Source organism: Polypterus senegalus, chromosome 15, assembly GCF_016835505.1.
Source record: "Polypterus senegalus isolate Bchr_013 chromosome 15, ASM1683550v1, whole genome shotgun sequence".
NCBI classification, from domain to species: Eukaryota; Metazoa; Chordata; class Cladistia; order Polypteriformes; family Polypteridae; genus Polypterus; species Polypterus senegalus.
This window is the reverse complement of record NC_053168.1, coordinates 31,247,740-31,273,471: the sequence shown is the minus strand read 5'-3', so window position 1 is coordinate 31,273,471 and position 25,732 is coordinate 31,247,740.

The window sequence follows — 25,732 nt, the reverse complement described above, 5'->3', positions numbered from 1 at the left end:
TAACAAAGATAACATGACACACTGCTTTTTGCTTCTGAAAAATGCTTTCTTTAAACCATTATTCTATAGATAAAGGTTGAGAAAAAAAAATCAATAATGCAGCTTTCAACTTCAAAAAAACAAACTATGAAGATTTGATATATTTTAAGTGATGAGGGTAGATACTAACTAAGGATGTACACGTATGGAGCAGTAGAACAAGTTTTAAAGCAGGGACACTGCTGGTCCGTCAGTAACCTGGCAGAAGTATTCATCCCCCTAGGTATTTGTCTCATTTTGTTGCATTACAAACTGGAATTAAAATGGATTTTCATTTAGATTTTATGTAATGGATGTCCTCATTCATGCACCAAACTCCATTCAAGTCGCTCTACCTCTCGCCACGTGTTGGAGCGTATCTTGTCTCTGCTTAGCTAGCGACACCAGTTTGTTCAGCAGACATTATCTTCTAGAGACTGTTAAAGAGCAATGCTTGAAAACTGTGAGAGAGAGATCACAGCTACATGTGTTTCAGAGGGTAGCTGCTCATTGGCAGAGATATCATTGCCACGTGCTCTTCTCTCCACGTTGGTGGATGCTCTCCCATCAGATCTGAACACAATCAGATACAGTGCCAACGTTTGACATTGGAGCGTACCTACCTTCTGCTTGGCCAGATATACCTTGCCAACTTTGAACATTTTTGGCAAAGAGATCACAGCTACATTCTTGCCCCTGATAGCAAAACCAAAAATATTGTATATCGAGAAGCCCTCGGATCCGAAAGCTATCAAGATAAATTCTTCTCAAGACAAATTATTATATTTCTTAAAATTTATTTATTGATTTTTAAAGTTTGTCCTGTTTCACTACTACGTGGGTGGAGCCACAGGGGACAGCTAGTTGACTTATAAAAAAAGACCCATACATTTAGAGTTGGTTATCCCCAAGAAGCATCTGCTGATGTCAATCATTCCTTGCCAAAACAAGAGATCGCGGAAGGTCTACAACCAAGATTGTTGATTTGCATAAAGCTGGAAAGGGTTACAAAATAATTTCAAAGAGTTTAGATATTCATCAGTCCACTCTTTGACAAACTGTGTATAAATATAGGTAATTTAACACTGAGGCAGCTCTCTTAAGTAGTGGGCGACCAACCAAGGTCACTCAAAAGGCAAAATGCTGAATGCTTAATGAGGTGAACAACTCAATCTTAGTTTCATCAGTCCACAAAACATTTTCCCAATGGTATTGCAGAGTGTGAAGATGATATTTGACAAATTTCAAACGTACACTGATGTCTTTTTTGCTTGGAGAGCAAGAGTTTTCTCTTTGATGTCTTTCCGTGGACAACATTCCTGTTCAATGTTTTGCATGTGGTAGACACATAAACAGAGATGTTCACCTGTTCCAATGATTCCTTCAAGACATTAGCTGTTACTCTGGGTTTCTTTTTCAACTCATTGAGGTGAGTCAGGTTTAATACAGGTTTCCTCCCCTCGGTTAGGTTTCAATTCCCTTTTAAATGTATTTTAATTTTGTTCATTTTTGGTGTTTTAGTTACTTACCTTTACGAAAATATTGCTATATCTTTTTTAACCTTGTAATAGCTCTCTCTCTCATATATATATATATATATATATATATATATATATATATATATATCTATACTAATAAAAGGCAAAGCCCTCACTGACTCACTCACTCATCACTAATTCTCCAACTTCCCGTGTAGGTAGAAGGCTGAAATTTGTCAGGCTCATTCCTTACAGCTTACTTACAAAAGTTGGGCAGGTTTCATTTCGAAATTCTACGCTAACGGTCATAACTGGAACCTATTTTTTCTCCATATACTGTAATAGACTGCAGCTCGATGGCAGTAGGAGGCGGAGTTGCGTCTCACGTCATCACGCCTCCCACGTAATTGAGTGCCTGCCCATATAAGGTAAAGTAAACACTTAATTTTTTTACTCCTTTCCCTAAGCTATAGCCTAGACAACTGCAAACACGGGATCCCATTTCTAGACCGCGGCAAACTAATATTAAGGCACTTCGCACTTTCTTTTGCACGTATCGATTATGAATATATGAATATGAAGACACGCACAGGAGTGGAGGACCGACAGTGCCATCCTGGACAGTTAATAGCAGGGCTGTCTCTCCAGTCTACACGAGACCTGCCGCGACGCTTCCCAAAAGGCGCTCATATCGTCAGCGAAGACGTCTCTCTACACTATATAAAAGAAAAAGGCAAGTTTCCTTTCTTTACACCTTTTTTCCTTTTATCCCAAACCAAAGCCTTTCTCTCTTAACACTGCAGAGGACACAAAACTAATTTTCTTTAATTGCTGGTAATGCCGGTAAGGCACATTACCACAGGCAGAAATTTGGACGTTCACATACAAAATGTAATTTCTATACCACAGCCGTCATGTAGCGCCTTTCAAAACGGATCAACTACCGAGAGAAGATCCATATACATTTTAGCTGCTGTTAGTGCTACTTACCTGTTGTGTTATACCGTCTTTAAAGTGTAGCTTACCCAAAACCACTCCAGTAGTGCTCAATGTATCTTTACTTCTTAAAACGTTAATATTTTACTGTTTAATAACTTATAGACTACATTTTATTTTTTTCCCGTGCACTCAGTGAGCAAGGCCAATGGGTGATCAGTTATATATATATACAGTACATATATATGAATGACCTCCAAAGAGCGCGGAGACTTTTGATCACGTGAACGTGTCTGCAAAAAGTTGCATCTCCTGCCCTGCAAAAGTCAAGCAGCCGGCACACGCCGCATAGCTATGCCGGCCTTTGAGACGCTGACTGTGCTTCTGCCTTAAGTCAAAGTGAGCACTCTTCATTTTTTTTCCTCCTTCCTCTGAGCTATAGCCCAGACAACTGCAAACACGGGATCCCTTTTCTACACCGCGGCAAACTAATATTAAGGCGCTTCGCACTTTCTTTTACACGTATATGATTATGAAGTCGCGAAAGACACGCACAGGAGTGGAGGACCAACAGTGCCATCCCGGCCGGTTAATGGCAGGGCTGTCTCACCAGTCTACACGAGACCCACCGCGATGGTCCCCAAAAGGCGCTCATATCGTCAGTAAAGACGTCTCTCTACACTATATAAAAGAAAAAGGCAAGTTTTCTTTCTTTACACCTTTTTTTCCTTTTACCCCAAACAAAAGCCTTTCTCTCTTAACACTGCAGAGGACACAAAAGTTATTTTCTTTAATTGCTGGTGATGCCGGTAAGGCACATTACCAGAAGCAGAAATTTGGACGTTCACATAGAAAATGTAATTTCTATACCACAGCCGTCGTGTAGCGCCTTTCAGAAGGGATCTACTACCGAGAGATGATCCATATACATTTTAGCTGCTGTTAGTACTACTTACCTGTTGTGTTACACTGTCTTTAAAATGTAGTACCTGAAACCACTTCAGTAGTGCTCAATGTAGCTTTACTTCTTAAAACGTTAATGTTTTACTGTTTAATAACTTAGACTACATTTTATTTTTTTTCCCTTGCACTCAGTGACCAAAGCCAATGGGTAATCAGCTATATATATATATATATATATATATATATATATATATATATATATATATATATATATATATTGTAAAAGACTCAATATGAGGCAGCAAAAAGGTTTGGGGTTTTCCGGCCCCATATATTGTCTGCAATCCACAATTCAAAATTCAAAAAGATCAGGTCAAAAGTATAAACAAACAGTTCATACGTGCGACGCGGGTGGCCATTTTATAGGGGAGGAGCCGGAAGTGGAGGAATGCTGGGAAGGAGGCGTGAGGGATGACGGGACTGCTGACGTCAGGGAAGATGGCGGAGGAAGGGCGGAAGTGGACGTACTGCGGGAAAGGTCCTATGGCGGAGCGTCTTTAGTTCTGGAAAACAAAGGAGAAAGGTTAGTACACCGCCACTTCCTGCCGGCGAACGTCTTTCGATGTGTTTTAAGGTCCATCCGCGGCCTCCTACTCGCGCATGCGTGACACGATATATAATATATATATACTGTATATATATATGTACACACACACACACATATAGGCACATACATATATATACACATATATATATTTGTGTGTGTGTGTGTATATATAATGTAGATATGTATATATGTATATATATGTACAGTATATGTATATATATGTATATATATATATATATATATATATGTAGACTCAAACCAATTATGGCAGCAGCAATCCAAGCTGTGAGAAAACAGTAAAAAGGAGGCAAGTCAGACATCGCAGTACATTTTCTGATGCAGCTAGACGAAAACAACTTTGTGACACTGCTGCCAAATACTTGCAGAAAAATCCACAACTTAATAGACACACTGTCGCTAAATACTTGCAGGCAAATCCACAACTTAATAGAGACGCAGCCGCTAAATACTCACATAGCGATTTGGGTAGTGAACAGTTCAATGAATGAAACCTGTTATCTTTACAACGGTAGACAAACACAGAATGTAACTAGAACACAACACATCCTCCAAATACGAACCTGATTGAAAGAAATAATAATAATCAAATCCTTGATGACAGCAACACTCATAACAATGACAAAACAATTACTTTGACAATCATGTTACGTTATTTTTAAAATGTTTCCTTTTCTTTTTCATAACGTTTTTAACACACGACTTCTCCACTGCGAAGCATGGGTATTTTGCTAGTATATATATACTATATATAAAATCCAACGTCTGTCTGTCTGTCTATCCGCTTTTCACAAGAGAACTACTTAATGGATTTAGATCAGGTTGTTTTCTATAATTTGCTTGAACATTCTGGTTGTTTTTGCGACTTCTCTCATCACGCTAAGTATCACAGTTCGCTTGCTTGAGCAATATATTCGTGCTAATCTGAGACAGAGGCTGTGGGCCAAGAGGAGGGAGAAGCGTGATGTCAGGAGTGGGGAGCTGGGCAGGGCCCTCCACACTGTCCTGTTTCACTACTACATTGGCAGAGCCATGGAGGACGGCTAGTATTATATATTTTTGTGCTTATTTGTACTCTGCCATGTTCCTTGCATTTTGTGGGTGGGTCTCCAAGGGGCAGGACCACCCTGTCCTAATCAATAGGGGACTGCTCCCAGCCTTTATACTGAGGCTGGAACAGCAAGCCCCCATTACTCATCTGAATGAGTTCTTAGGTGATTATTGTGAGTATTAACACACTTTTCATGGACTTTGTTATTTTTTTTTACTTTTTTTTGCTGTTTAATGGACTCATTTGACTCAGGATTGTATTTCAGGCAATTTTGTTTTTCTCTCTTGAGCCTTAAACTTGTATTTGTTTCCTTTTTTAAAATAAATTTCCTCTTTTATAAAGATTCTTGTGGGACTTGTCTCTTTACAAGCCAGAATATTCATGGTTCTCCCTCTTGAGAAATCTATGACTCTCTTTTGATTTTTGAACTTTAATAATACCGTAGATCCCGTTATATTAGCTTTAGCATAACGCCGGATCTGCGGCCCCGCTTCTGCTTTCTTTCCCTCCTCCGTCTGTGTCGTCTCCTAGACCCGACAACAATCCACGGAGAGCCCGCTGGTCTCGCTATGTTGTCTGGGATGTTGTGTGTGTGATGAAAAACACTTGAAACAGATGTCTGGCTCTGGACACCGATGTCTATAAGGTTCTGAATGGTGTAGCGGATGTTCACCAAACCGATCGTGCACAAACAAGGACAAAAAAGTACAAAACAACAAAAAGTGCACTGAAAAGGAGAGCCCTGAGCCGCTGCGACCATGCGTGCCGCCATGCTCCTAGCTTAATCGAAGTAGGCTTCGCACTTTTTATAACTTTTTGGTTAGTACATTAGAAAAATTATTGGTGTTTTGGTAAATTATGCACATTATATTATATATCAAAAATGCTGGCAGTCTCAAATTCTCGCCGATAAACATTATAAATATACCCAAAGAGACACTTTTAAGGAAATTTAGAAATTTTGCTTGGAGAAGGGGGTCGGCTTCAATACCGGTCATTGGCAAATACATGTAATTTAGTAGGTAGAGAAGGAGTTCGGCTAATATACCGGGTCGGCCTGTATTCCGGGATCTACAGTAGTTTAAAATTCTGTTCTCCATTTGGAGCCTATTCTGGATTGATACCTCTGGGTCACCTAGAGTCAGGCTTGAGCTCAACCAGTAAGTTTTCTCGACTGTTTTTTGATGGTCTTTTTAAGGACCTCCCTCATTTTTGTTATTTTGTGATGCCAGAATCACAACACTCACAAGGGAGAGAAAACAGTCTTTATAAATGGAGAATTTTCTTACAAAGACAGAAAAAAATAACAAAAATGCTCAAAAGAACAAAAACAAGAAGGAAAAAATTATTTGACTAAAAAGGCAATCCACAGCCACCAAGTCTCAAAATACAATCTATAAGCAAAATCCAATCCAACAGCAAGGAGAACCCATAAACTAGAAACATCATAATCAAAGAGTGGCAACCACAAACTCCATGCTCCACTGCCAGGTTTCTCTTTCTGACAGACACATACACCCAGAATGAGAAAACAGCAGCAGTGACATCAAGCCGGACATGTCTCTTGAGGTTTCATCCATAGAATACAATGAATACAGTATAAGTATATTTAAAGACTGCATTAAGGTTAAATTACAAACAAACATAACTGATATTAGATGGACGGATGGATGTACTTTATTTGTCCCCAAGGAGAAATTAGACCTTTACAGAAGCTCAAGAGAGAGAAATATATAAATAACCCCCTAAACATACTTAACAACTTCTGGCTTGGATATTGGAGAACTGCTACAATAAATAACAGAGCTAGGTAGGTGGGGGGGGACGCCCATCTAGCATCCAGGGGGAAGTATTGCACTGTCCAGGGCTGCTCCCCCTGAATACAGTGTGCAGGGGCATCCCGGCTGGGCATGGATGCCAGGTGCCTGTCACACCAGGGACAAAGAAACAAAGAACAGAGCAAATCAGACCAGAATCACAATGAAAAGAACAGAGCAAGAAGTCCTAACACAGCCACTTCACTTCTACTAACACTAATGACAAAACATTGGAAATTCTTTATTTTAGAGAGAGATCTGATACACGAACAGTAGGAGCCACACGCTGGTATCTTTCTTATGTGGGCCATGATGCCATAAGCTGCCCATGACCAGTGCTGGCAGTAATGAAATAAAAGTAACAAACATTATGTAGTCAGATTACTCTTTCTCTTTCTAAGAGTACTGTTAAAATGTTTTGGGGACCTGAGCAGATCAACATTCCTGAGATCTTCATATTTCTTTATTTTCAGATATTGTACGATGGACACCAGTTGTTTTGGCTCATTTTATATCTCATTATTGTTTGGCTGCTAATTACGGAAAAAGAAACAATTAAGAGGTCTGAGTCTTCAAGAACAAGTCAATTAAAACCAGTTCAAAAGAAGTTAATTAGCAGCAAAAACAGGACACTCATTAAGAAAAGGGTTAGAATGAAGACCTGCAGCCACAGTGGTCCTCCAGGACTGGAGTTGGCGACCCCTGGTCTAGAGACTGATACTTGTACTCTGCATATCAGGGCACTAGTAACGTAACACTGTGTTAGCCTTCTTAATGGCTTCTGAACACTGTCTGGAAGGTGATAGCGTGGAATCCATTATGTCTGCTAACTCCCTTTCGTAAGGTGTACTCACGACATTCAGACCTCCCATTGTGTATTCAAACCTAACATTTTTATTTCCTACGTGTAATACTTTACTTTTATTGACATTAAACTTCATCTGCCACAAATTAGCCCAGGCCAGTATGCTGTCCAAGTCCCTCCTAGCTTCGTAAATTATTTTCAAAAGTAATGTTCCCCAAGACAACAGGCGACAGACAACAGGCATAAAGACCATTGACCATTTGCAGAAATATCCTCCATTGAATAAGCAGAGCACAATACGCAGCTGTCAGAATAAGGGTAAAAAATAATTAGCATGCAGAAAGACGTATGCCACATGTGTCAAAAGCTGAAAAATAAATCCTTGCAGCAAAAGTCTTGGATTCGTGATAAATATTCATAGCATACAAAATCAAATGCAAATGACGCACACACATTAGAAGCGTGATCCTGACAGGTCGCCCCTTCCTATTAAGCAAACTGACCTCATGAAGACCAAAAGTTTTTCTTCTCTTTTATTCTTGATGGACCACCTGTTAAAGAGTTAGGCTTAACATCTTAGCTTCAAGTTCATTTTCTGAGTGTCAGTTTGAATGTGAATAACATCATAACTTAGTTTTCTTTCTTCAGTAAAGAATAAAACTTTGGGTTTGTGTTAGAACTCAATCCTATAAAATGTGTCTGTTGGCTCTTCTTGTCTGATAAAGCTTTGAACCTTCTGATGCTGTCTGACAGCCAAAAGGGGGAGCAGCAGGCAAAAGATGTAGCACTCAACTCAGCAATCGTGAACAATTAACCTTACCTGAATGAGTGCCAATATCTAATAGTCATTATTCTATCCTAGAATGATTAGAGGGATACTTGACATGCTGATACTTCATTGTAAAGTATTATGTATTTTCTGACACAGCTAAGGATCCAGCTGTGATCAATGCCAGCAAGTGGGTGTGGGCTCCATATTCTAATTACATTGCTGGAGGACACATTTCTTAATAGAAATCTGTCCCACATTTCTGCATGCCAATGTAAATGAAGACAAACGATGCAAATGAATCCTTCAAGCAAAGGCATATTTTATTTCAGTGAACTGCATGACTGGAAGGCCATTGGAACATCAAGTCTGAGGTGATTTTCAATCAATCCATCCATCCATTCTTTAATGAACCCACTTAATGAATTCAGGTATGCTGAGGCTGGAACAACCCCTGGATGGGGCATCGGTCCACCCACCCACAGGGCACGGCCACACAGACGGCAAGTTTAGACCTACCAATTAACCAAGCTGGAAAATCTAAAATATATGACATCTAATTTAATCACACTGCATTTTTCACAGCTAGTTGTTCTGCAGATACTCACATTAGGAGTGAAAGAATTCATTTTTCATGCTTTCAGTTTTGAAAAGATGGTAATACAGAAATCACCACATACTTAAAAAAAGAACAAGTACAAGACAAATCCCGTGGGCTCATCCAGGAGCCAAAGTTACAGTCACCACTTGAGCACATGTAAGACTAGTGGGCAGTTCATGGCAGCTTTATGTACAGTATGTTGTGTGGGGGTCTTTATTGTTATTATAGGACTGCTAACAGTTCAGAGGAGACACGCAACTTACAATTTCATTATGGACAGGGCCTTGCAAAAGTATTCACCCAGACGGTGATTGTCATGTTTTGTCGCATTACAACCTATAATTCAAATTTATTTTTAGGGTGTTTGCACCATTTGATTTATACAGCATTCCTACCACTTTGAGGGTGCAAAATATTATTTATTGTGACAAACAATAATTAGAACAAAAAGGAGAAATTCTGGGTGTGCATAGGTATGTTACCCCCTGTGACAGATTGGGGGCAGTATCGCTCCCTTGAACCCCTGTCCAAGACTCCAGACACCAGGAAAAAGTCCAATAATCGACTTTATTAATTCGCCACAGTGCACAAAGCACCCTCTCCTCCACTGTATTCATAAATCACAAAACACTAATCACAAATACAACCCTCCAACTCCCAGACGCATTGCCACCCTTCCACCCAGCTCAGCTCGCCATCTGGGAGCTCCCACAGTCCTTTTATCCTTCCTGACCCGGAAGTGTTCCCAATCCCCAGTCCACGTGATTCTCTATCACTTCCGGGTCAGGTACAAGTCCTTCTTCTCACCCCGGAAGCACGACGCATTTCCTTTGACGCACTTCCGGGTTATAGGGCACAAATGAGTCTTCGGTCCTCCCTGCAGCTCCCTCTTGCGGCCCCTGTGGTATCCAGCAGGGTCGTGTATAAAAACTACATAGTCCATGACTCCCTGCTGGTCTTCGGGACACCTCCATATTGCAGGGAGGGCGGCATGAGGGTATTGGCCGGGATGACAAGCCGGCCAAAGACCACACCCCAAAGTCAATAATGTCTGTTGAATGTCTCTGTTAGCTTAGCACATCTCGCCACTGGGATTTTCACCTATTCCTCTGACTCCTTCAAATTCAATGGGTTGCATTGGATTACTGCCATCTTCAAGTCATGCCACAGACTCTCATGTGGATTGAGGTCTGGGCTTTGACTCAGCCATTCCAAGACATTGAAACCACTCCAGTGTAGCTTTGGCAGTATGTTTAGGGTCATTCATTGTCCAACAGGAAGGTAAACTTTCATCCCAGTCTCAAATTTCTGGCTGACTGAAACAGGTTTTCCTCAAGAGTTTCCCTGCATTTAGTGCCATCCAGCTTTCCTCACAATCCTGACCATTGCCCCTGTATCTGCCGATGGCAAACATCCCAACAGCCTGATGCTGCAACCACCATGCCTCACTGTGAGAATGGTGTTCTTGGGGTGATGGGAAGTATTGGGTTTGAGCCACACATGGCGTTTCCCATGATGGCCAAAAAGTTCAATTTTAGTTTCATCTGACCAGAGAACCTTCTTCCATGTGTTTGGGTCATCTGCCTCATACTTTTGGGGAAACTCCAAGTGTGTTTTCTTAATTTTTCCGGCTACTCTTTGTAGAGTGTACAGCTTAAAGTGGTCCTATGAACAGACACTCCCGTCTCCGCTGTGAATCTTTGCAGCTCCTTCAATGTTATAGTTGGTGTCTTTGTTGTATCTCTGATTAAAGCCCTCCTTGCCCAGGCCTGTGACTTTTGGTGGATGGCCTTCTCTTGTCTGGTTTGTAGTGGTGCCATATTCTTTCCATTTGGTTATAATAGATTTAATGGTGCACTGTAGGATATTCAAAGTTTTGGATATTTTTTTTCACAACCCAACCCTGATGTATACCTCTCTACAACTTTGTCTCTGACTGTCTCGAGTGCTCCTTGGTTTTCATGTTGTTTGCTTAGTGGTGTTGCAGAGTCAGGTGCCTTTCAGAACAGGCATATTTATACAGACATCATGTGACAAATCAATTTTGACAAGCCAATTATGTGACCTCTGAAGTTAACTATGTGGAACAGATCTTATTTAGGGGTATCAAAGCAATACATGAATACATATGCATTCAGAACTTTTCAGGTTTTACTTTTTATATATATATATATACTTTTTACGTTTTATATATATCTATTCTAATAAACGGCAAAGCCCTCACTGACTGACTGACTCATCACTAATTCTCCAACTTCCCGTATAGGTAGAAGGCTGAAATTTGGTAGGGTTATTCCTTACAGCTTCCTTACAAAAGTTGGGCAGGTTTCATTTCAAAATTCTACGCGTAATGGTCATAACTGGAAGCTGTTTTTCTCCATTTACTGTAATGGAGATGAGCTTGAAACCCGTGGGGCGGAGTTTCGTGTGACATCATCACGCCTTCCACGTAATCACGCAGTACGTAGAAAACCAGGAAGAGGCCCAAAAAGCACTGAAGAAAACATGCATTATATAATTGAGAAGGCAGCGAAACAATAAGAAGCGAGCGAGTGACATATACAACCATATTCATGAGTTCTGCTACTTCGGAAACAAAGCACGATGTAAACCTACACTTTAAATTAAGTTCATAGACAGGCTGTCGCTGGCGTTTGTAATTTAGTGCCTACACATATAAGGCCGTCCGTCAGCAGCAATCCAATAGCAAACTGCCACTGGTAAATATTCAAGGGTGAAGGACTGTCCTTATGCAGAGGAAAATGAGATGGTCAGGGTGGTGTTTGGCACAAACTCAGCGAAACTGCGAGAGAAAGTTTTAAGTGCCGGGACTTCGGTAACATTAGATACAGCCATGGACATAGCACGAGATGGCACCAGCACAGCTGGGAAACTTCGATGCATGTACACCGAGCGGCTCACGTGAACTGACACAGTGCACAGACAGAAAGCAACAGTTCCAAAGAGCGCTGAACAAAAAATGAATTACACAATTGAAAAGGCAGCAAAAAAATATGAAGCGTCTGATACATACAAGCATATTCATAAATGCAGCTACTGTGGAAACAAAGCACACGGTGGAAAAAGTCAATGTCCCGCTAAAGGAAGACAGTGTAAAAAACCCGTGCATGCAGTGTGTCGGTCTCAGATAAAGAAGAAGACGAGCTGTTTATTGATGCAGTAAGAAACGAATCGATGAATGAAACCTGTCATCTTTACAACGATTGACAAACACGGAATGTAACTTGAACTCAACACATCCTACAAATACGAACCTGATTGAAAGAAATAATGATAATCAAATCCTTGATGACAGCAACACTCAGTAAAACTCACAAAACAATTACTGTATATTGACAGTCATGTTACGTTATTTTTAAAATGTTCCCTTTTCTTTTTCATAGCTTCTTTAACACACTACGTCTCCGCTGCGATACGCGGGTATATATATATATATGTATATATATACCCCGATCTACATACTCGAATAATGGATACTTTATTCGCCATCAATGATTGTTTTGGTAAAGCCATACTCAGTGTATTCATTAGATGAACGGTAAAAAGTAAGAGCGAGGAGGATGACTTATTGAGGTATGCAAGCAAAACCACAATAGCACGTGGGCTCGATGTACGAAAAAATATATCTTTTCAAGTTCTATTTACTCCATATGTGTCAAACTCAAGGCCCGCAGGCAACATCCGGCCCAGCGTGTAATTATATCTGACCCGCGAGATCATTTTATATTGTATTATTGTTATTAATGGCCCGGGTATATGAAGCGCTGGTAACACAATAAACTACAGATCCCATAATGCAGCGCTTCAGCTGCCTTGCCGAACACTTACGCGTCCCGCCGTCTCTTCAGTCGTTTCCTTACTTTGCGAAGGAAGCAGCTTTCTCAGAGCTTCTGCACTGTTTTATAAACGAACGATATATAAGAAAGTCCTTTTTCCTTGCTCCGCCAACGAAGCAGCCTTTTTATTTAATCCACGGGATCTCCGCTGTTTCATTGTTCATTTATTATGATTTTTATAGTTATTGTATAGGTTTTATTTAATCCACGGGTTTTCTTCTGTGTTCACTGCGGTGTCTTCTTTCGTTTACGAGCTTTGCCAAGGAAGCAGCTTTCTCACAGCTTCTGCACTGTTTTAAAAACGAACGACATATAAGAAAGTGCTTTTTCCTTGCTTCACCAACGAAGCAACCTTTTTATTTAATTCACGGGTTCTCTTCTATTTTATTGTTCATTTGTTACGATTGTTACAGTTATTGTGTAGGTTTTATTTAATCCACGGGTTCTCTTCTGTGTTCACTGCGGTGTCTTCTTTCGTTTACGACCTTCGCCAAGGAAGCAGAAACTTACAACCACCGAAACTTTGTAACGGTACAAGACTTAAGGTCACATCTCTACAAAACAACCTAATTGAAGCAACTATATTTACTGGCAGTGCCTCAGGTGACACAGTTTTTATTCCTCGCATCCCCGTTATACCATCTAATCTCCCATTTCAATTCAAACGCGTTCAATTTCCAGTAAGGCTCTGCTTCGCAATGACAATTAATAAGTCTCAGGGACAAACACTACAAAAGGTTGGCATTGATTTGAGGTGGATTGCTTTTCACATGGCCAACTGTATGTTGCATGCTCAAGAGTGAGCTCAGCACACAGCTTAGTCATATTACAACCAGAGGGCCGAACTGACAACGTGGTATACAGAGAGATCCTTAACAATTAATTTTTACATATTTTCGTTCAGTCTAAAAATGTTTACTTTTTTATTAATAAAAATATTCAGACAGTATTTCACCGCTGCGAAGCGCGGGTATTTTGCTAGTCTATTCTAATAAAAGGCAAAGACCTCACTGACTGACTGACTAATCACTAATTCTCCAACTTCCCGTGTAGGTAGAAGACTGAAATTTGGCAGGCTTATTCCTTACAACTTACTTACAAAAGTTAAGCAGGTTTCATTTCGAAATTCTACATGTAACGGTCATAACGGTCGACAACGTCTGCAATGTTGAACTTTCTTATTTATGGCCCCATCTTCACGAAATTTGGTAGGCGGCTTCCCTGTGCTAACCGAAACCGATGTACGTACTTATTTTGATGGTATGACGCCACTGTCGGCCGACATATTGAACTTTCCAACGTCACTAATTTTCTAACTTCCCGTGTAGGTAGAAGGCTGACCCCATCTTCACGAAATTTGGTAGGTGGCTTCCCTGCGCTAACCAAAAACGATATACGTACTTATTTCGGTGGTGTGACGCCACTGTCGGCCGCCATATTGAATTTTCCAAACGTCACTAATTCTCCAACTTCCCGTGTAGGTAGAAGGCTGAAATTTGGCAGGCTCATTCCTTACAGCTTACTTACAAAAGTTAAGCAGGTTTCATTTCGAAATTCTACGCATAACGGTCATAACGGTCAACAATGTCCGCCATGTTGAACTTTCTTATTTATAGCCCCATCTTCATGAAATTTGGTAGGCGGCTTCCCTGCGCAAACCGAAACCAATGTACATACTTATTTCGGTGGTATGATGCCACTGTCAGCCACCATATTGAACATTTCAACGGTCTTTGTTACTTATGGGCCCATCTTCAAGAAATTTGGTACGCGGGTTCCCAACGCTAACTGAATCCTACTTACGTACATATATACGTCCATAGGCTGCAGCTCAGTCACCGTGTGAGGCGGCATTGGGTCCCCCATCCCAACGCCTCCCACGTTGTTGGCTGCCTGCCTATATAAGGCCGTCCGTCGCTCCAGTCTCTACATTCCCTTCCTTGCTTCGCCACGGGATTCACGTCTCCCTGCTGATAACTACAGCCTTTTTATTTAATCCACGGCTTCTCCGCTGTTTTATTGTTCATTTATTACGATTATAGTTATTGTGTAGGTATTTTAGACTTACTTTACATTGTTCAGGTACCCATTTCCTTTATCATTCCAACCGTACCCGCATTAACATGTCTATCGAGGTGATCACCATCGATCAAAGAACTGTCACTTACTGAGTGGTTTCCATGCCCGGGGATGGCACCTATCTTTTCCATTCTCTGTGTTACATATTGCACGGCCATATCAGGCTCACTCTTGATATCCGGAGGAACATTGTGTCTTATGTATTGAATGACTGGGACAGGTTCAAGGTGTGGACTGATGATGGTACAGGAGATAATTATACTACACAGGAGTACTAGAAGAGTGAAATGCTTAAGCCCTTCACCTACGCATCTGCATGTGAGGTAATGGCTGCTGCTGAATTGTTCAGTTGTCACTTTCAAGTGTACCGAAATGGCCAAATATTTTACACCTTTGGACAACAATGCCTCTTAAACATCTTAGATTCACAGGTGACGATTTCAGTAGTGGACACTTTGATGTTTATGAATGTTTAAACTCTGAAAAGCTGGATGTGAAGTTATCGATGAAACTGGTTGTATACTTACAATGCTTGACAGATGTCGAATGTCTCTTCAACACAAGTCCTACAAATACTGTCGTAATTGAAACAAACCATGAAACTCAAACCGATTATGACAGCAGCAATCCAAGCTGTGAGATTTGAAACAAGATTACTGTTCACATGGCCAACTGTACGTTGCATGCTTAAGAGTAAGCTCAGCGCACAGCTTGGTCATATTACAACCGGAGGGCCGAACTCACAATGTGGTATACAAAGAGATCCATAACAAATAATTATTGGTATATTTTCCCTCAGTTTAAAAAGGTTTAATTTTCTTCTTAATAAAACATTTAAGGCAGTACTTCGGTGCTGCGAAGCGTGGGTATTTTGCTATATATACAGTGGGATGCAAAAGTTTGGGCAACCTTGTTAATAGTCATTATTTTCCTGTATAAATCATTGGTTGTTACGATAAAAAATGTCAGTTAAATATATCATATAGAAGACACACACGGTGATATTTGAGAAGTGAAATGAAGTTTATTGGATTTACAGAAAGTGTGCAATAATTGTTCAAACAAAATCAGGCAGGTGCATAAATTTGGGCACCGTTGTCATTTTATTGATTCCAAAACTTTTAGAACTAATTATTGGAACTCAAATTGGCTTAGTAAGCTCAGTGACCCCTGACCTACATACACAGGTGAATCCTATAATGAGAAAGTATTTAAGGGGGTCAATTGTAAGTTTCCCTCCTCCTTTAATTTTCTCTGAAGAGTAGCAACATGGGGGTCACAAAACAGCTCTCAAATGACCTGAAGACAAAGATTGTTCACCATCATGGTTTAGGGAAGGATACAGAAAGCTGTCCCAGAGATTTAAGCTGTCTGTTTCCACAGTTAGGAACATATTGAGGAAATGGAAGACCACAGGCTCAGTTCAAGTTAAGGCTCAAAGTGGCAGACCAAGAAAGATTTCGGATAGACAGAAGCGATGAATGGTGAGAACAGTCAGAGTCAACCCACAGACCAGCACCAAAGACCTACAACATCATCTTGCAGCAGATGGAGTCACTGTGCATCGTTCAACCATTTGGCGCACTTTACACAAGGAGATGCTGTATGCAAGAGTGATGCAGAGGAAGCCTTTTCTCCGTCCACAGCACAAACAGAGCCGCTTGAGGTCTGCTCAAGCACATTTGGACAAGCCAGCTTCATTTTGGAATAAGGTGCTGTGGACTGATGAAACTAAAATTGAGTTATTTGGGCATAACAAGGGGCGTTATGCATGGAGGAAAAAGAACACAGCATTCCAAGAAAAACACCTGCTACCTACAGTAAAATATGGTGGTGGTTCCATCATGCTGTGGGGCTGTGTGGCCAGTGCAGGGACTGGGAATCTTGTCAAAGTTGAGGGACACATGGATTCCACTCAGTATCAGCAGATTCTGGAGACCAATGTCCAGGAATCAGTGACAAAGCTGAAGCTGCACCGGGGCTGGATCTTTCAACAAGACAACGACCCGAAACACTGCTCAAAATCCACTAAGGCATTCATGCAGAGGAACAAGTACAACGTTCTGGAATGGCCATCTCAGTCCCTAGACCTGAATATAATTGAAAATCTGTGGTGTGAGTTAAAGAGAGCTGTCCATGCTCGGAAGCCATCAAACCTGAATGAACTAGAGATGTTTTGTAAAGAGGAATGGTTCAAAATACCTTCAACCACAATCCAGACTCTCATTGGAACCTACAGGAAGCGTTTAGAGGCTGTAATTTCTGCAAAAGGCAGATCTACTAAATATTGATTTCATTTCTTTTTTGTAGTGCCCAAATTTATGCACCTGCCTGATTTTGTTTGAACAATTGTTGCACACTTTCTGTAAGTCCAATAAACTTCATTTCACTTCTCAAATATCACTGTGCGTGTCTCCTATATGATATATTTAACTGACATTTTTTATCATAACAACCAACGATTTATACAGGAAAATAATGACTATTAACAAGGTTGCCCAAACTTTTGCATCCCACAGTCTATGGGGGGTTCCTACAACCCCCCAAAGTTGAATAGAATTGGTATATTCTAACTATTTCTAGCCTCTCTGACTATACATTATACGCAGTTAGTGACCTGCCTTGCCAGGTGTTAGTCGTTGAGGGCACATGGTTTTAAGTCGTGTCTTGCGTGCCAAGTAACATGAAAGACAACGAGCTCTATTGAATGTGCAGCGCTGTACGTTTAAAGCGTACAGAAGAAGTAAAGCATCCTTAAGTATAGAAACAACTAAAGTTTGACAAGAAAAGTTAAGTTTAGAGAAGAGACATTTTTCCAATATTTTGCCTTTTATTCTACATGTGCAACAACCATTTTTCTTTATTCTTGTGGGGTCTGTTTGCTTTGAATTTTCACAAAATATTTTAAAATTAACTTTTGGACTGATAGATTTCTTTTGGCATGCGTTTTACCTGTGTTTGAACCCGCCTTATACACTCGCAGCAACTTCCAGAGTGGCCGGCGAAAGCCTACACAATCATAGAGATTATATACTTAGGAAAGCATTGAACTCAGATCTCTGGATCTGTAAATCAACATCTCCAACTACTGCACCATTATGAGTCCAACAAAAAATGAATGCAATGCATGTATTTCATTTTCACAGGATATAGATCTTCTGATGCTTTTTCACTTTTATTCATAAAAGCGGAGATTTGTGTCTTCAAAGAAGGTAAGAGAGAATGCTAAAAAAAAAAAAGGCTGTGCCATATTTAAAGACGGATAGACTTCATACAGCGAGTAAGTATGGGTTTGAGAAGCACCACACTCCTGGTAATATTGTGATTGTCCACTTCAGTAAACATAAGTGAGCGCTTCATCGCACAGCTTGGGTGGATATTAAACTCTCCACGACATGTATTAACCCCTTAATGTCAAAAAGTAATGCTGTGAAATAAACTGCGTCTGATTAAACAGAAGAAAAAGTGTTTTGTGCAGCAGATGTGTTTATTTATTTATTTTTGTAATGCTTAATTAAAAAGATTAAAGAAATGCTTGGGGCACGCCGGCAGATCTAACACCTCCTTTAGACAGATTAACAGTGTAATTTATTCAAATGAACAGAACTAATCTCAAACAGCCTTCACACGAGAGACAAAAGCCATATCAGTTTTAATTGGAGCGATCAATAAACCAACATTAAAGACAAGCAAGATATGAATAAGTGGCAGATCTAGTTGCGGAAAATGCATTATATGTCTGAAAGTGAGACAGCAGGGCTGGCTTTGACGGGGGGAGTGCCAGCTTGCTTTCTCTGAGGCCCAGTGTTTCCTGCCAGATAGAAATGAGTATCACCTCTTTGGGCTACCAGAGTCACACAATCCCCCCGCACCTCTTAGTATGGAAAATATGAGCCAGGGATGGCAGTCGTGAGCTTCAGTCACACACAGTCTAATGTTCTATGAAGTACACACACAGTGTTGCAGGCCATGGATAAGCAAGTGGTGTTCATTTAAGGGCAAAACTGGCAAATTTTAGGATATGCAACAGTTGTACAAGGTGATCTTATTGATTATATGAATGTGTGAGCAGTTCTAATCACCTCTTTTTCTGGCCCTGAATGTGCCAAGTGCCAACACTTTGCCCAAGTAAAGCATTTGCCTGTTTTGTGGAGAAGCTAACATATATGTGACTAGCAGCGATAATGATTCAGAAATAAACCAGTAGTCCTTGATGTGACAAAGATATGGGATTGCTAACCACAAATCAGAAACATTAAATGGACTGGGATTAAAACAGCTGTGGTGGGCTGGCACCCTGCCCAGGGTTTGTTTCCCAGTGCGCCCTGTGTTGGCTGGGATTGGCTCCAGCAGACCCCTGTGACCCTGTAAGTTAGGATATAGCGGGTTGGATAATGGATGGATGGATGGATTAAAACAGACAAGAACATTTTTGTAGACAAGACAAGTAAAAACCAAACCAGAAGAACTACAAATGAAAAATCTTGAAGTTCTTCATTTTAATTAAATATTTTTAGTGTCATAAAACATCAGAACAATGTTCCTATATAGCCTGGCATCTGCTATGTCACAACATGATGCACGTTCCCCACATCAGGAAAGTGTCCCTTAAACTGCTGTAAAACTGGCACAGAATTATGTCATCAATAATATAACAAAAAAGAGCTTCAGAACAAAGCAAGGAATCAACACGGACCAAAATAAACCTAAACTTAGGCAGAACAGGAGGCGGTTTAGGTTTGAGTTTGGGTCAGAGAACAAAATATAGCCAAATAAACAAGCCCGAAAGACAACTAAACAAGATAACAAAGCCATGACTCTAACCCTGAAAATGCAGTAGAGGACACAAAGCAAAAGCACTGAAACTGGGAATCCTCAAGCAGTTAAATACAGACAAATAAACTCTTTAGAGGAGTCCGCAGTCTTGGTACACCCTACCAACAGTATGCAAAGAAAATACAAAATATCACAGGAAAAGATGTGAACAACTTCAAAAACAAAAATGAATATCAGAAATCGAATAACCAACCGAAAATAACCTACAGTGACAAACAAAAAGTCTTCAAAAATCTGTAAACCAAAAACCATAACAAATGGCTGTAGGTCCTGACAATCGTAGCATCATTTTCCCTTTCTCTTTGACACTGGAGTCTCCGTTATTCACTTCCTGAGTCTAATCTTAACTGTTTCGGGCCCTACAGTATGTAACAATGCTGCTCACGTGCTCTCTACATCTTCAAACCCCTGTGATACAGTGAGCTCTGTCAAGATGGATGGATTGACGATTTTGCTGAGGTCCAGTAAAGCTTCTCAGATTGGCTCAGGTTACCCACGTTACTGGTTTGAAAAGTCCACCTAAAAATGTACTGAAATAGTTAGTTGCCTTTGTAGGACTAAAATAATGTTGTCCAGCCCTTGTGACTTATTTGTTTTTTGTTGTTTTTTTTACTTTTTATAACACATCACCATTTTACCTTCCACAAATCACTTAATATGATGTAAGGCAGGGAGATTTTTATTTTCTTATTTTGATATACTTAATTAATCCCCGAGGGGAAATTGTCTTTTCAGCTGACCTTTGTGATAGAGACCATATCTTGGTAATTCTGGGCTGAATGGCAATGCACAATATATACAGTATTTCAGTATGTTCTGTGAGGTTAGAAAAATAATCAGTTGTACGTCAAAGTCATGTGTGAGATGTCACAGAAACTTTTATTAAAATAGACTGTGATGAAAATAAATTGCAAAGAGGCCAACAGGGAGTCTTTTCTGTTAGAAAATATACAAGTGCACAAGATATCAACATGTAAATGAAAAAAATAAATCATATAAATAGCCAGTGTTAAATATTCCTATCTTTAAAAACGCTCTTTTTATCTGTTTAAAACCACAGCATGATTAAAATATTGTGCAATTACGGAATTTTCTCTCCAGCTTAACAAAATACACAGCTGTGCAAATAACAATACAAATGAAAACAAAAGAACACAAGGCCTACTTGCTCTGGTTTTGTGCAAGGAACGCTAACTGCTCCTCAGTCTCAGGCTTGAGAGATGCCCTATGCAGCTTATAACATTACGAATGCCACTGAATGCCCTTTTTGGATGGAAAACTGCAGCTGGCACCAAAAACACTTCATTGCCCGTAGCTCAGTGATGGGAAGACAATTTCAAGTTCTGTCCATCATTTCTGCACCACTCTCTAAACTAACAGACTGCAAGTAGCTTGAAAGTTCATGTAATATAAAATTGAAAACAATATATACTTTACTTCATGTATTTAAAGAGGAGGATTACTGAAGAACAAATTAATTTTTACATTTTACTGACATCACTTAACCTAAACCAGACGATTAGTTTAAAAATATTTTACTGCTTTATTTTACTTCCTGTAAATAAAATTAATATACAGTCAATTTCTTAAGTAGTGGACTCACCAAGATGGCCAGATGAAGTCCTTATCCACTTGCCAGCCTGACCGCTTTGCCGTTGCTCCCATTGCCAGGTGATATTGCCACTTGTCCCTTTCCAGTGTGCGAAGCCATCCTGCGGGGCTTCAGTTATATGCTCCCTGGTGTAATTTTGAGAAGAATAGCCAGTCAGTCTGTAGACACGCACTTTTCATAACCCGCTCTTCAATGAAATGTACTGTTAAACTCATACAGTATGTGGCTCGCTCGCATGTCCTGCTCGACCGCACTTTTCTGTCCTCTCTGGCCATTGGACCTTACTTTATTCATTGTTAATTAGTATTGTCTAATTTTATTTTATTTTTATATTTTTCTTTTTTTTTTTCTTCGTCTTGTAACGCACTTTGAGCTACATCGTTTGTATGAAAATGTGCTATACAAATAAATGTTGTTGTTGTTCAAAGTATGTGTTTGGCAGAGCTGCTCTTGCAAAATTGTTATGACCCGGCAATTCGTATGTTGGATCAACGGTTTTAACAGCTTTTCCAAGCGTACTTGTTCCACAATTGCAACAAGATCGCGTCTTTGGCGATGTGGTAGGTCATCGACTCAGCTATACAGTACCACTTGCTTCTTTTCTCTTCATAAAGCACATCCCAGGTGAATGAAGTTTGCACCTTGCTTTGTTTCGGAAAGGGACACTGGGGAAGAAGGGCGAACACGAAGTGTTGCCAGCTTGGTGACTTTGCATGCCACTTTGGCGACTCTATTTCCAGTTGAGACAAGCGAATTTTCTTTTGTCAACTCATTAACTGCTGTTTTTTTAACATCTGATGGCCATCCAGTTCGACTATGTGCGCTTCAAAACTGCCCGGCATGTTCATTCGGAATCACAGATAAGCTACGAACTCCGCGCCTGCGTAACAGCGAGGGTCTAACGACCAATCATTACACGCAACTTTTGTTCCGCCAGGGGAAAGGGTGAGTTCATCGTTTTGAACTTGAAATGATATCGCTAAGAGCTAGGCTGTGTTTTTCACATTGTCAAATTGCGATTTACTTCTTTCTTGTTTCAGCCAGATCTGCGTATTCTGCGTCAAGCCAATAACGAAAATACTGAATATTAAATATCGACGGCACATTCTTAAGTATTCTAAGCATAACCGACACAATTAAAGAAAGGCTTTGGTTTGCCATTGGTTGAAGATACTCAATTCATTGTTACATTTTCAAAAGTATAAAAAAGAATGAAAGTCAAACTTTGATTTGAAAGAATGTCTGAAGCCCTGCATCGGTAATCATTCCGGGGTATTCTGTTTTGTCTGCTGGACTGTGCTAAACTGTGTGACATAAAAAGCACATGTCCACTCAAATAACATTTCAAAGCAATCCACACTGCCATTGCCATTCATAACTTAAAATAAAAAAGATTATTCTGTGTTACTTTACTTAATATGTATTACAATTGAAGTTTTTTAACATTCGCCAATAAACGAATGTGTACATGTTTTATCCGAAAATATTTTTATTTAAAGGTCTATAATCTACATAATGAATTTATCTTTCATCATGCATGACTACAGATAAAGTTAACTTTGCTTGCTGTTTTTCAATTTCTCTGTTATCTTGTTTAGAATGCATTATTTGTGATATACATTAATATAACTTTAAATTAGTATATTATGTTTTCTTCTTTTGCTTTGCATAGCAGGTCACAGTTAATTTTGTGCTATGTTTATGTTAATTTCACGCAGTTATATACTGTATGTATGCACTATGATCTATTAAATTCCAGTAAACCCTTTTTAGTAGGTCCCTTTAAATATGGATATGCAAATGAGGCAGTGGCGTCATCTAGCGACTTTTTTAAAGTCAGGAGTTTCCCACAGGGGTCAGTTATGTAAAGGAGTTAAAAGCTAATCCCTGTCTGAGGTTTACAGGTAAACCTTCCCCTTTGCAACCTTTTTAAAGACTTTGATTTTTTGACTTCCCAATAACACATTTCTTAATCGTGTTACTGACTCCAGAATATCGGTGTTTGATTCACAGTTTTGAACTTTGACTAACGCATATCTTACGGTCATTTTAATTTTTCCTTACTTCTCATGAGTCAGTATATTAGACATTTAATGAAGAGCTGATTTTCCTTACTTTATTATCAATTCTTTTCTGATCTTGATCCTTTTTTCAACTCCTACACATTTTTGTTATACAATTCTTTTACATTTATGAAGGAAACATTTAACAACAGAAGTTTGCTTCATATTTTATGTAGTAACTTTCAAAGTGGTTAACAAATTTAGTTGGGTCACTGTTGTGTGAAGAGAGTCACTTAGGGTCAGGCAATGAGGAAATTCTGGCCATTTGATGGGGTAACCTTGTGGCTTGCAGTCCTGGCCACTGTGCCATTTTGTCAATCCAACTTAGAAATGTATTCTTCCCACAACAATGGAAGACCATAACAGATCCAAGCAAAAGGAAGTTTAGCACTGAATTGAAAACGGGCACAAAGTCACCTGATGCCCCACTTGGCTACAACTTTACAGCAGCAATCATATTATTTATTTATTTAATAAGTTTCTGTTAAAAGCCAAATTTCTCCCTTGGGGATAAGTACAGTTCTATCTATCTATCTATCTATCTATCTATCTATCTATCTATCTATCTATCTATCTATCTATTATATATTGCCTTTTATCTATCTATCTCCCACAGAGCATTGTGATATGAATAAATGAATAAATAAATAAATACATAAAGTGTATATAGATATAAAGTGCAAGCAGGAAATGATCAGCCTTCAGACAATAAAAGATCAACAGAATTCTGGCAGTAAGGGCATTCATTAAGGAGTGTAATGGCAGCTGGTAGAAGCAACCTCTCAGCAGAACTCTTGGATCTTTCTATTGCTGAAGGTGTTCATCTGTTTAGCTAGAATGGTGGGCAGAAGGTGGGTGTCATTATCCATACAAGGCCAGTATAACTGATATATATCACTTGTTTAATAATTAGTCACATATTATAGAGTGAATAACAAATGGATGGCATCCCTCCTTCAAGTGCAGTCTTAGAATTATGGATCTTTAATGACATTTTATGGTTCTTTATTGGTTTATGTGGTTCCTCGTAGATCTATTGCTTGACAAAGCACCATTTGTTTCTGGAAAGGATTCTTTGCATATTTTTTTGTACTTTGAAAAATCTCCTAATATGTAGAAAATACTGAAATGTTTAATGTATGGATATGTATAGCAGGGCACTAACAGATTAAGAAAACCATCCTTAGCCTGTATTACTGGCCCAAATCAGCAAGAGTCCTTTTAAAATCAGGACCCTGGCCTTGATATTTCACAAATCTGCTTCCATCTAGCCATGGTTTCTTATTAGCCTATTACATATATAAATAAATAAAGGTTCTTTCTGGAACATTCATGTGGATGGGTATTTTGGGAACCAAAAATGGTTCCCTCATGGCATCACTCTGAAGGACCGCTCTAGTACCTTTATTTTTAAGTGTGTCTGCAGCTTCTTTTCTATTTTGCAAGCTCTCCTTCATTTCCTTCCAGTTTTATAATAAAGGTTTAGTAATGTTTATTTTCCTTATTGTATTCCTACTAATTGAATGTTTAAATGTGTGCAGTTCAAACAAGTGTATGACACATGAAGGGCAGCGTAGTGGTCGGTGCTCCTACCTCAGGTATCCAGTCTTGTGGTTCCAGTCACCAGTCACCAGTCACTGTCCCCATGAAGTCCGCACAGTCTCTCTCTCTCTCTCTCTCTCTTTGACTTTCTAGCCTAATATTTCAGATTTTCTAATACATCCAAAACTGGTGCATGTTAAATTATATTATTTTTCTAAATTGACTGTACAGTCACTCAAAAAGGTATTCTTTGTGTTACAATGAATAAAGTTTAAATTAAAATAATAATATATAAAAAATCTGTTTTTTCAAATTAAGTAGACACAACACAGCATAGCTGAATTTAAAACATATCTAATGGAATTGCATTAAATCAATCAGATTAGTTTCAATACACAAGCAAAAGTAAAAATGAACTATTGTGGATATTCACTCTGCGTATCTAACTTAATTTACTTTAACTTAAAATAATTATGACTGCTGCTAAGGTTTACTCAACTTTTTCCAGTCATATTGACTTCGATTTGTTAGATATCACACTAAATTAATTTATATTGAAACAAAGCAATCAGATTATTTTCTTTCAATAGACGCATAAAGTGTCTCAGTTCTGTTGTCATTACTCACTTATTTTATGTTAATCCTATATAAAAAAAATTATGTTCTAATCCTGAAAAATGGTTTTCTCATTTTCCCTTTGCAAAGCTAAATTAAGTTTTTTCAACTTAAAACAATCAAAT